Raw genomic sequence first — 12,750 nt, 5'->3', positions numbered from 1 at the left:
CCAGCCATTTGCATTACCACAGGATCTACCTGTAGGTTTTTTGGGTTTTTTTTGCCTTGTCGATGATATAAGCAAAGTCACTTCACTCTGCACTAAGCTCCAAATCCTCTGACATCAGAGGGGAAGGAGTCAGCTGTCATAATGATTGGATCATCATACATTGACATAGAGATGGGGAGATTTGAGGCAGGCTGGGCTAGTTTATTTAAATACACACCTTGTAAATCCTCTTCTCATTTAGCTGTATGTAAATACATTTCCTATCATGAATCAAGGCAAATAGGCAGGGCAAACGAAATTGAGCAAACATAGACTCATTCTGCTTTGATAACAGCTCTGCAGATTTCTTCCCCTCTGCTGTGCTGATCTTCTCTGGGCCTTATGAAAGCTGAATCAAGCATACTTAGCATATCGAGAAAGTTAATGTGTGTGGATTTTTGCTGCAGAACTATTGCAGATATATCTCTGAATGAGACACTGTTTTCCTCATCCAAATAAGTTATTTTTAGGCCTTTTATGCTGGGACGTTTCCCCCGCGGTCACCCCCGCCCGTCAGATGTCGCCTCTCTCCTCCCATGTGTTTTCCCCATGTTTTCCAGATGCTGTTTTAGCCAGAATCTGGAAAATGCAGGCAAAATGTGTGGGGAAAGCGAGGCGACCACTGATGCATAATTGCAGGCATGCATAATTACAAGGAAGCCCCGAAGCATTTGGCGGGGGTGACCGTGGGGAAACGTCCCTGCGTAAAAGGCCAATGATTTTGTTTATAACTGATAATATTTGGCTTCTTATAACAGGCTTATAAAATAAAGACAAAGAAGATATTAGGTTGCCATTTCTGTTGCTATAAACTTTGCTGAACTCCCTGTTTTTATAAAGACATTATCTGGGCTATTTAGGATCATATTAAATATATAGATAAGGAAACAAGATGACCCATTAGTAGGGTTGCCAACTGCCAGGTAGTAGCAGGAGATCTCCTGCTAATTCTACTGATCTCCAGCCAATAAGAGATCAGATCACCTGGAGAAAAATGGCCGCTTTGGCAATTGGACTCTATGGCATTGAAGTCCCTCCCCAAACCTCGCCCTCTTCAGGCTCCACCCCCAAAATCTCCCGCAATTTGAGAAGAGGGACTTGGCAACCCTACCCATTAGGGCCATCAGCTTGTATGTTTGCTGTCCTGTAGAAAGTACACCGATGGTTCCCTGGTTGGGGGGAATGTTATTTACGGATTTATCCATTCTTGATATGGATGGACAGATTTAGTGCTTTTCAGCTAAAAGGCCAAAAAGAAATACTGCAGGTTTTGTTCAAAGCCGTGAAAATAGAAAGCTTTGAATGCTATTTCCCCAGCTTGTCCCAAGGGCTGAACGTTTAAGGCAGACCTATTATACCATAATTAATGGAGAGGCACGACGTCAGGAATCACCAAAGGGGTCGAGGAGGTGGTACAGCAGAATTCATCTAAGTGCCTCGCGAGTTAAGTATGTCATTTGGCTGCTTCATATTGTTGAAGTTGCCGCCAGTTGCGTTCCCGTCTATCAGGACTGAAGGGGCTTCAATTCTATAATTAGGGGGGAATTTCATTACAGGTGGGGGGTTAAATAATGAATGCTGGATAATCAATGCATTCTTTGCCCGGAGAGTATTGTGACGGGTGAGTGCTGTGTTGTCTCCGATGCGAAGCGGCAGCCAGCAGGAGAAAGGAGAGCCGCTGCATTTTAATGTCCGCGTGAGGCACAGAAGAAGGGGGTGTGGGGCCTCCTTCTTTTTTAGTCAAATATTTATTAGTAGTCATTTTCAAAACACTGTATTATTTAAGGGAGTATTCTGTTATCACTGTTGCAGTCCCACAGGCTCCCATAAATCAACACTAGTTTTTAGGTGGCCACCAAACCGTACACTAATTATATGTAGTTTATTTGCACTCACAAAAAAAGCATGCCCTACTTTCTGAGCTTGCTGTTTGTTTACACCACTGGAAATCTGCTACCCCATGGTTGTCATCCTATAATAATAATATAAGAATGTAAGAGATCCTAGGGTGTTTTAGCTGTCTCCTTTATCCGATGGGTCACAAACAGTGTATTCCTAAGGTGAGTTACTCCAGTCTAAGCCCACTGAAATGAATGGGATAAGACTGGAGTAACTCTCCTTAGGAATGCACTGCAAGTCTCCTTCCATGGAAGGGCATGAAAATATGTCTCTGTCACATAGGGTTGCCAGGTCCCTCTTTGCTCTGAAATATGGTGGAGGCTTCGTGGTATACATGTGGGGAGTAAAAATCCCTGTGTGGAAACAGCATAAGGGCCAAACTAGACATTACATTTTGGGGTGAGTTGGGTTTAAGTCCCTCCAACCCAACCTACTTTCCTTGAGGCAACACAGCAACCGCAGGGAATGACATTTTTAAAATTAAAGAGAGCCCTTTTGGGATTGGAACTGTGGCGTACATGTTCCACCACCATTTCCAAAAGCTCAAATGGCCCCTGCTGGAAGTTATTCCCATAACTTTGGAGTGGCACGTGGAGTATTCCAAGCATGTCCCACTCCATGATTATGTAAATAACTCCCTCCCAAGCAGTTTCAGCTTCTGAAATTGAGGGGAGACAGGAGCCCCTCCCCTAGGGTTGCCAACCTCCAGGTACTAGCTGGAGATCTTCTGCTATTACAACTGATCTCCAGCTGATAGAGATCAGTTCACCTGGAGAAAATGGCCGCTTTGGCAATTGGCCTCTATGGCATTGAAGTCCCTCCCCTCTCCAAACCCCGCCTTCCTCAGGCTCTACCCTAAAACCTCCCGCCGGTGGCAAAGAGGAGCCTGGCAGCCCTCCGCTCCCACCACAGCACAGCTCCAAACCATCAAACGACTCTCTCCAGTATTTAAAATGGCATTCAGCTGCAGGGAAAGTCAGTTGAGTGAGTCGGGGGAACCCTGACCCAACTCGCCAGAAATGTAACATCTAATTTAGATCTAAAAAGTCATGCATTTGCTATGGAAAATGAAATCCTGCTATTGTTTTCCATGCCACCTTACAACGGGAGCAGAGTTTACCCTCCAGGGATGCTACCATAAACAGCACTCCTGTGTCAAGTTATTTATAGCTGCCTCCTTTTTTTTTTTTGCCGTCACGTCACAGCTGACTTCCAGCCACCCCAAGGGGTTTTCAAAGCAAGAGATGTTCAGAGGTGGTTTGACATTGCCTGCCTCTGTGTCACAATTCTAGACTTCGGTGGTGGACTCCCATCCGAATTCTAACCAGGGCTGTCCCTGCTTAGCTTCCGAGATCTGACAAGATCGGACTAGCCTGGGCCATCCAGGTCAGAGCATAGCTGCCTTACTTGGTGAGAATCATGGGTGATCACAAAATATATTTTTAAAATCAAGATGGCAGCATAAGACATCCAATAGACAATGCAATAGGACTATGATTACAGCATTAGAAAACAAAAAAACTGCCTCAGGCATGACGCAGACAGTGGATTACAAAGGGAGACGCGCCTGCAGTAAAAGTAAGGTGATACATACACTAAGCACTGCATCCAACCAAAATAATATCTCCTTATAAAAGCGTCCTCCTGAGTAGTTCCATTCTACTGTGGCTCAGTGGTAAAGCCTTTCCCTGGCATGCAGAAGGTCCCAGGTTCAATCCCCGGCATCTCCAGTTAATGGGACTAGGCAAATAGGTGATGTGAAAGACCTTTGACTGAGACCCTGGAGAGCCGCTGCAGGTCTGAGTAGACAATACTGATTTGATGGACCAAGGGTTAGAGGGGCCGCGGCTCAGTGGTAGAGCAGCTGCTTGACAAGCAAAAGGTCCCAGGTTCAATCCCCGGCATCTCCAGTTAAAGGGACTAGGCAAGTAGGTGATGTGAAAGTCCTCTGCCTGAGACCCTGGAGAGCTGCTGTCGGTCTGAGTAGACAATACTGACTTTGATGGACCAAGGGTCTGATTCAGTATAAGGCAGCTTTATGTGTTCATATACTGCAGTTCTAATCCCTTTATAAAAATGGCTTCTATTCACACTTTCTGCTAATAATATTAAGTAATGTTCACCATGTGATGTGGTTTAACACCAGAAATCCCGTTCCAATTATATAGAATATAATTGAAATATAATTCCAATTATATGGAATGGGAGTAAAGAAATGTATTTATTTTAACAATTTTTAACCCCACATCATCCAGTGCCCAGAGTCTCTTACACAATAATTAAGCTGTTCGAAACAACAATTACAAAACGGTTGAAAACACTTCAGTCATCAATCATCTCTTATTAGAAAGGGGTGGCTGTTTTAACAGACCCTCTGGAATGATGGAAGCCAAGTTGCCCTTCTGGATAAAACTGGAGTCACAGTCAAAAAGTCAGGTGTTCTTGCTGAAGATGTATATATCACAAATTGCCCCTGGGTCTGTGTGTTTTCACATTCATTTTGTGTGTTTGCCTGCATGTAAAAGCATGTTTCTTCTTCGTTGCTACCACCCCGAGATATAAAACCAAGCCTCTCAAATAACCAGCACCTTGAACACATGAAGCTGTCTTATACTGAATCAGACCCTCGGTTAGGATTGCCAATCTCCAGGTACTAGCTGGAGATTGCCCCCTTTTAGAAATTGTGGCAAGCATTCCTAAATGCTACTGAGGGGAGAGAAGAATTCTCCCCAGATAAATAATTTTTGGTGGCATCTGTATGATGGAAATAACATCTACTCTCTTACTTATTCTACTATAGAAGAAGTGAATCAGGGACATTGGTTTGCACTGGCTGTTGTTATTACTGCTTATGTTTCCCTCCAACTCATGATTCACCCTTTATATGTATCACATGCTCAGGGTTTATCCTGACGTAAATCATTAAGCAAACCACTCAGCTGCAGCAGTGGTCATTATTCCCAAAGTGGCAACTGGGTATAGTGATTTTATAAATCTTACCTCATGAGTTCATGGAGGAGCCTGAATATGAATTCCAGTGGGTGTCGGGTTGCCAGGTCCCTCTTCACCACTGGCAGGAGATTTTTGGGGTGGAGCCTGAGGAGGGTGGGGTTTGGGGAGGGGAGGGACTTCAGTGCCGAAGCTGCCATTTTCTCCAGGTGAACTGACCTCTGTCGGCTGGAGATCAGTTGTAATAGCAGGAGATCTCCAGCTAGTACCTGGAGGTTGGCAACCCTAAGCGGGTGTCACCAATGATGACCATTTTACACTGTGAACCACTTTCCTGCAAGTTTTCTAAAGAAAGGATGAATGCTTAACTGTTAATGATGCTCCTACGTAAAATATAAGAAGCCCTGAGATTTATTGTACATTAGGTCAACCTGTGTGTAGTTCAGCAGAACACAATTTTAGCTGCTAACGTTATTATCTTGGAGAAGTGATAATGCAAAAAACCTGCTTTATTGAGTTCACTAGATTTATCGAGGGCCAAAACGCATGCCCAAAATTACAGGCAGGTTTCTAATCAGCCGACAGCTTTGCACTGACTCCAGCTGGTTAATTAGTTATGTTAATGAGCTACTTCTGCAGGCTTTCCAGTACACTGAAAGGCAAACTAACACAACTTGCAAATGCATGTCACCAATCCCTGACAGATTATTTCTTTTAATGAAAAGCAGCCTCAGGAAGCTGCAAGGTTGAGTGAAGGAGCAGTTGGAGGTCGCTTAACTCTTTGTCATTCCCCCCCCCCCCCCACTCAAAATCCAACCAAGGGTTTTGTTCCCCTATAAGTAAACATGCCTCTGGAACTCCAGAGAAAGAAAACCACCTGAGGAGGGATTATTTCAAACATCATGGAGAAAGCTCGAAGACCCTCCCCCTTTCATCCTTCTCCCCTCCATGCAAAATCCCAGCCTCCTGAGGATGCTTTTCATTTTAAAATGTCAGGGCTTCGCAACACATCTTTGCACATAGCATCTTGTTTGCGCTGCCTGAAGATGTAATGAGCAGAAAAAGCAATGCAGATCTTCCCAGCTCCTAGACAGTGCAATGCTAAGCAGTGTCTCTGAGTTAGTAGCGAGGAGGTTTTTTACAGTCCATTAGCATCAGCTTAAATGAGTGGAGTAACCTGCATATGCTTTCTGCCCTCCTGACTGCTTCTGAAAGGCTGGCTTTTAGGGCACTTTCACACAGCTCAAATAATGCACTTTCAATCCACTTTCAATTCACCTTGACGATCGTTTGCAAGTGGATTTTGCCAGTTCACACAGTAAAATCCACCTTCAAAGTGGATTGAGAGTGGATTGAAAGTGTATTATTTGGGCTGTGTGGAACCTGTATATAAGGGTGGAGCATGTGTGGATAGGGCATTGGGGAACTGTACCACTTCAGATGGCAGGTGGGGGAATCATATTTTTGAAGGATTCCCAGCATAAAGAAATGTTATCCTTGGTAGGTTAGGCTTTTTTCTAACCAGGGAGGTGTTTTTTTAAAGGAAAAAACAACCACTTGAGGAGTGTTCAACAACTGGATCCGCTACATGAAGTGGTATACTCCATTCTACCACCTCAAGAGTCTACCACATCATTCCACTATGTGTAGACCAGATCCCACTTTACGTGGCATACCTAAACATTTTCTCTTGAGTCCATATTGCCAAATGAGAAGCTGTGGAGGGATGTGCATTTTTTATTTGTTTCATTTTTTGGGTTTGAAAACTATTCATTTTTGTTTTGGTTTGCTATTATGTTTGGTTGTTATTCATTGTTATTTCCCAAAGGAACCAATGGGAAGTGCATTTCTGGCTGTAACTTTCATTTTCTGTCCAATTTGGATAAAATTTCAGAGATTTTTTCTTTTCAAAAAAGGTTGAGGAGACCCAGGAGATTGGGAACCCCATAGCGGAACTAATGTTCAGACAGAGTACATAATTAGTACTTCAGACAGACAAACACTGGAACTAGCATTAAAGGCTAGGCGAATGGCAGAAAACCTCACATAGAAATAGCAGCACACGCAATAGCAAAAATGGCATGTGAATTACACATACAGATCAGTCACACACAGTAGCTTATACTTTTTGCAAATCACCAAAAACAACCTGCAATGCTTAACTGCAATGAAAACTAGGAAAAGAGATGTTAGCTATAGGTGTATGGGTGCTGTTGATTGATGCAGACTCTAGAAAGCCCTCCCCAAGCCAGCAGCGATTCGTGTAAAAATTGTGAAAATGAAGAGCTATAAAGAAAAAGCTCTTCTGTTGAACGACTGCTGATTGGAAACATTCTGACTCCTTCTCCTCTCTACTTCCCTCTGAGGCTGAACTCTGCTTGTACTTTCTAATCTAGAAAGCCTGCAGCAGTATAACAAATATTAACTTACATTAACAAATGTCTTTAATTTTCCTAATCATTTTCACAATGTTGATAGCAAAATGATTTTTTTTTAGGGGGGGTTATTTCTTTATTAGTTAATGAATGAAAGTACATCCCTTGAGCCTACAGAGTGGCTACCTGTGTTTATCAAGCAGCTAAGATCTTCAGACTGCTGCTGTCAAAGAAAATTGAGTTTGCAGACATGGGTCCATATTCTATGTAAGGCTCCAGTGTTGCTGGCTGGGGTTCGGGAGGAGGGCTCAGTTCAGCCATTTGCCACCCTAGAGGAAAACACTTCCATTTCTGACCTATTCCACACAGCTGCTTGCAAGGGGAAAAAAGTAAGGATTAAGCATTGTGAAGGGTGGAATGAAGCTATGTAGAAATGATGACCCTTCCTGCATTAGCAGCTGGTTCTGTCAGTTCTACTCCTGATACAGAACATTTAGGAGGCAATTTATCCCATCAGCTTCTGTCCACATTACACAGCCAGATACCATATAGCCATAGTGTTGTGCTGGCTTTGACTAGGCCTGCCGATTCGGTTGATCCCGAAGTAGAAATCAGCCGAATCCAGTTTGATTCGTGTCTTCCAAGTTCGGGATGAACCGAAGGCAAAAACCGCTGGAGATTCCCGAAGCCGAACTAAGCAGCCTCGGGGAAACGTTGATTAAATTCTGCAGTTCGGGGGAATCCCCCACGCCTTCCTGCCTTCTTTGACACCAGGGAGTTAAGTTATTTCTGCTGGCCAGGTCAGAAGTAAATTGCCCTGGAGGGGAGCTGTCTTTGTTTCAATTGTTTCCAGGGCAATTTATGATTTGAACTTCTGTGGGCTGGGCTGGGCAGTGGGCACTGGTCTCTGAAGAAGACTTCTGGCTTTCTAATCCCTGCTGTGGCCTGGAGTTGGCATAGGCCAGAGTTAGGCCTGGCCTGTGGTCTCTTCTTGTGATTTAAAAGTTGCAGTGTGTTCAAACTGCAGGGAGATCTGTTTCTTCAGCTAGTTGGAAGGCAGTTTCTCAATAGCTAGTTGCAGAGGGTGAGCTGGAGACATATACAAATGCAAAATAGGCAATCTCCTTGCGATTCATATGCAGATTGAGCCAGCTTCAAGCACACAGGAAAATGTCCTTTTAAAATCCAAGCCTCTTGCATGGGATGAAGCTGCCTTACATTCAGTCAGACCCTTTGTCTATCAAGGTCAGTACTGTCTTCCCTGACTGGTGGTGGCTCTACAGGGTCTTTTACATCAACTACTACTTGATACTTTTTTAAAAAAACTGAAGATGCAGTAAATTAAATAAGCAAGTGTGCAAAGGAAAATATGTCTAAATCCTCTGATGCAAAGGCAGTCTTGAATTTTAAATACTTGTGATGTTAAATAATTCGATGTATCTACAAATATTAACTTGGCAAGAAAAAGTATGCCATCACTGCTTGCTGGAGGTCAGTGTGGGGCAAGACCAAGGGTCTGTTTCAGTATGAGGCAGCTTCATGTGTTCATGTGACCAAACAATCCTTAAAATCTACGCTTGAGCTGGTGAAAGAATCTCCATTGACTCCTGCTGGCAGGACATCTCTAGAATTAACACCGAACAACTTTTTGCAAATCATATGCCTTCCAACCACCAGTACATGATATTTATACACAAATTATATATGGTTCAGTGGTTTAATTATAAAGCAATTATAAACCTGACATTCAGCCATGGCTGTCCATTAGGAGGACAAATTCACTGTGACTCTAAGCCCTTACATGAGCAATATATTTGACCATAGCACTTGACCTGATTTTAAAACAGTCTCCAAGATGAATATTGGATGGGAATTTCTGTGTGTAAAATTTCTCCTCCGCTTTTTAAAAAAATAGAAAGAATCTCATTAAAAAAAACAAGGGTAGTTGAGATCTTAACATTTATCTCTTTGCAACCTTCAGTTCTTGCGTCAATAATTCTCCAACTCTCATGATCTGCTCCTAGCTGCTTAAATCATTAGAAAACATCAATGGGGGATTTATTCTCAGTTATATGATGAAGATTTGACATTTTGGCATGACATTTATTTTAATTATTTTCCAAATTTTGTAAGGACTTAGCATCTGGAAGGGGAAGAAATGTTAAAACAAGGACAATGAAGGTATCTGAACTTTGGTCTTAATCAAAATTAGAATTTTGGGTTTGGAAACGTTCATAACCTGTATTTAAACATTGTTACTTGTAAGCAAGCCTTATTATTTTCTGTGGCACATACTTTTAATTAAAGTGTATTTTAAGGCTAAATTCCTGAGGGGGGGGGCTGAAGTTCCTTAGGAGCCGGCGTGACCCCATGCCGGCATAAGTGCCCATTTATCCCAGGATAACAGGCACTTATGCCATCCTGGGGGTGCCAGCCCCCACCGCTAATGCAGCCACACTGGTAGGGAATTCCCAGAAGGGAAAGCCTGTGCCAGACGTGTGTGTGTGTGTGGAGGGGGGGACATTCCTGGGGGTGGAGCTGCCTTTAAGCAGTTTCCTAACCCCTCTTGCCCTGGGAATGCCTCCTCCTTTTTTGGTGGTGCAATGAGGCATTTTCCTCCTTTTTACTTTTTAAAAGAATTAAAATTCCTCTTCAGCAGCCAGGAAGCTATGAGGAGGTAGCACAAGAGCGCCACTCCTGGCTGCCACAGATCTACCCCCCCTTTCAGGAGTTGGCTGCTAGAATTGATTTACATCTTAGTTTGAATACTGATGTGTCATTTTCTTAAGCTGTCAGTCTTAAAATAATACCATTGGTATCTTAAAATAATACCATTAAAAGTGTTTGGGCTTCAAGATGTCTATTCTTCTATGAGCCTACACACCTGTTACTGTTTCCTTTGGAAGCATTTCTTTATGGTCTCTCACCCTCAAAAGGTGAGAGCTAAAATGACTAAACTGAGGCTATCGTATTTAGGTCACGCCATGAGAAAACTAGAGTCACAGGAAAAGACAGTCATGCTAGGAAAAGTTGAGGGCAGCAGGAAAAGCGGAAGACCAAACAAGAGATGGATTGACTCAGTAAAGGAAGCCACGGCCTTCAATTTGCAAGATCTGAGCAAGGCTGTCAAAGATAGGACATTTTGGAGGACTTTCATTCATAGGGTCGCCATGAGTCAGAAGCGACTTGACAGCACTTAACACACAACACACACACACACACTCAAAAGTACAGTGGGCGGGAGAGGGCCTTCTCAAAAGTGGCACTGAGGTTATGGAACTTCCTCCATAGGGAGGGCTTCCTCACTCCCCTCCTACTTGCATTTCGGTGTCAGATAAAGGCCACACTCTTTCAGAAAGCTTTTCGAGTTCTCTGATCATGCTTGATTCCATTCTACTGGATTCAATAGTCTATGGCTGGTCTTGCTAGTTCTCAGGGTTGCCAGGTCTCTCTTCATCACCGGGAAGAGGTTTCTGGGCAGAGCCTGAGGAAGGTGGGGTTTGGGGAGGAGAGGGGACTTCAATGCCATAGAGTCCAATTGCCAAAGTGGCCATTTTCTCCGGTGAACTGATCTCTATTTGCTGGAGATCAGTTGCAACAGCAGGAGATCTCCTGCTGTTCACATCACCTACTATCCAACTTGAGTGTTTTAACTAGAGATGCCAACAAATGAATGTGGGACTTTCTGTGTGCAAAGTAGATGGAAGGCTTTAAGAGGGAAGTGGACATGTTCTTGGAGGATAGGGCTATCCATGGCTACTAGTCAAAATGAATACTAGTCATGATGCATACTTATTCTCTACAGTATCACAGGAGCATTCCTACTATATTAGGTGCTGTGGTACACACGCAGAATACTGCTAGAGTCATCTTGTCTGTGGGCTTCCTAGAGCCACCTGGTTAGCCACTGTGTGAACAGACTGCTGGATTGATGGGCCTTGGTCTGATCCAGCATGGCTCTTCTTATGTTCTTGTGCCCTACCTCTGAGTCATGGCCTCAGCCCAAGTTTGCATCTTGTTTCCATCTGGCTGTGTGACCGAGTTTTTTTTTTAATTGGATGGTTTGTTTTAATTGATTTCTTACCTGCCTTCTGTATTTTTCCTATACTGAGAAGCAAGATATATTTGTTCAAATAAATCCATGCATTTTCAGAATTGATTAACCCATATGTCATGTACATTTTTATCCTACCCTTCCTCCAAGGACCTCAGGGTGGTATGCACCATTCTCTCCTCCTCCATTTTATCTCCCCCAAATGCTGTGAGGTAGGTAAGATTAGAGAGAGTGCCTGACCCAAGGTCACCTAGCAAGCTTGATGACAGAGTGGGGATCTGAACCTGGATCACACAGATTCTTGTCTAACACTATAACCATTACACCATGCTGCCTCCCTATTTAGAAAAAACCGAGAATAGTCGAGCCAACTGATATTCTGAAGATGCAAATTCACAATTTCATCAAGTTTCTCTGTCACTTCCAGCATAAGAATGAACTGGCATTTGGAGTATTTTAACCCACCCAATTCCGTGTGATCATCTGTGTAAGCTACTAGGACGAGCCTAACATATCAAGCTTGCACAAGTTTTAATATTAATCATGGACCATTTTAGAGCATTGAAGGAGCTTGTCTTTCATGGTTGATGCCATAAATCAATATCACCAGCTTCTGAATGTTCCTTGCCAATACATTATGCAGCTGGATCCTATTTTTATACTGAAAATCATCCCGATAACTTCAGTAAGACTTGCTTAGGATCATAGCCTTAGTCACCCCTTTCCTTAAGGGAGGGCAATGGTGATAATTATTGTCATGCCTCAGCCAGGAAATAATTTTATTGTTATAAAAGGACTCAGTAGTAGTTAACATTCACTCAAGACTGACTGAATCTTAGTACAGCTGGTTAAAATATAAACTAGGTGGGGGATGCATCTTTTTTGCGATGAAATTTAAAACGATGTTTTTTGGCAGGTAATTATTTTTGACAGGCATGAATGTACCTGACAATTCTCTGTAGATCAGGAAACCATGACAGAAAAAGTTTCACAATGTAAACATGAGGAGAACTCATTGGTCCTTCTATCCTGAACTCTGAAATTGGAGTTACATGTGCAGAAGAATGAGGGGGCACAATGGACTGTACCACTACAGAATCCAGGTAGAGAATCATGGAGGTTCACATTTGGAAATACTCCTCCATGTTTTGTTTTGTTTTAAAAAAAAACCTCCCTAAAAACAGAAAAAACAGCCTAGCAAGCAAAGAGGTGGAAGACAAGCTACTATGCTAATTTTCTCTTCACATGAGTTTTGTATGGGAAGAAAAGTTCACAGCTGCATCACCTGCCCTCCAAAATGGTGCATTCCATTCTACCACCTTATTGGTTGGCATATGTAAATCAGGCTCTGAGTTAAGTATAAAAGAGAGTTTGAGAGCATGCAAAACCTGTAGCATTTTAACAGGATGCTTCCATAGCCTAGCTGTAATTTAG

Source organism: Euleptes europaea, chromosome 15, assembly GCF_029931775.1.
Source record: "Euleptes europaea isolate rEulEur1 chromosome 15, rEulEur1.hap1, whole genome shotgun sequence".
NCBI lineage: Eukaryota > Metazoa > Chordata > Lepidosauria > Squamata > Sphaerodactylidae > Euleptes > Euleptes europaea.
This window is presented reverse-complemented; position numbering follows the sequence as displayed.